This window comes from Lolium rigidum, chromosome 1, assembly GCF_022539505.1.
Source record: "Lolium rigidum isolate FL_2022 chromosome 1, APGP_CSIRO_Lrig_0.1, whole genome shotgun sequence".
NCBI lineage: Eukaryota > Viridiplantae > Streptophyta > Magnoliopsida > Poales > Poaceae > Lolium > Lolium rigidum.
The window spans coordinates 19,662,180-19,663,317 of NC_061508.1; positions in this window are offsets into that span (position 1 = coordinate 19,662,180).

Sequence of the window (1,138 nt, forward strand, 5' to 3'; positions counted from 1 at the left end):
AGTACTTAAGAAGAACCAAGTATATATATATATATAATTTTGTATGGAGAAATGACAAACAAATCGCTGTAAGGTGTTACACCGATATTGGTTTTGTCACATACAAAATATAATTTCAATCTCAAATTTGACTAAGTGTTGTTTAAAAGGTAGCACAATGAGCTAGAAGTTGTCTATGCTATATTTAGAAGAGTTCTAAATATTGTGACGGATTCTACAAAAGAAGGCAGAGTATGTCATTGTTTTGACAATGACAAAGGATGTTAAGTCAAAAGGTTCTTTGAGAACTTGGTGTAGTTCCGACGAGTCGGAACTTTGAAGCTATATTGTATGTGACAATATTAGTGACATATTTCAGACCGTGGAATTAAGGTTCCACCAGAAGACCAAACATATTTAATGCCGACTCATTTGAAAATGAGTGATGCGTTGAGACGCAAATGAATTACAAAATACATACGTTTTCTGAGCGTGTCAGATCTGTTGACTAAAACCTCTCCCGTGAGTAATACATGATAAAGCACTGGAAGGCCAAGGTGTTATATCTTTACAAATGTAAACTAGATTATTGACTCTAGTGCAAGTGGGAGACTGTTGGAGATATGCCCTAGAGGCAATAATAAAGTGGTTATTATTTATATCTTTATGTTTATGATAAATGTTTATATATCATGCTATAATTGTATTAACCGAAACATTAGTACATGTGTGATATGTAGACAAACAAAGAGTCCCTAGTATGCCTCTTAACTAGCTTGTTGATTAATGGATGATTAGTTTCATAATCATGAACATTGGATGTTATTAATAACAAGGTTATGTCATTGTATGAATGATGTAATGGACACACCCAATTAGGCGTAGCATAAGATCTCGTCATTAAGTTATTTGCTATAAGCTTTCGATACATAGTTACCTAGTCCTTATGACCATGAGATCATGTAAATCACTTATACCGGAAAGGTACTTTGATTACACCAAACGCCACTGCGTAAATGGGTGGTTATAAAGGTGGGATTAAGTATCCGGAAAGTATGAGTTGAGGCATATGGATCAATAGTGGGATTTGTCCATCCCGATGACGGACAGATATACTCTGGGGCCTCTCGGTGGAATGTCGTCTAATGTCTTGCAAGCA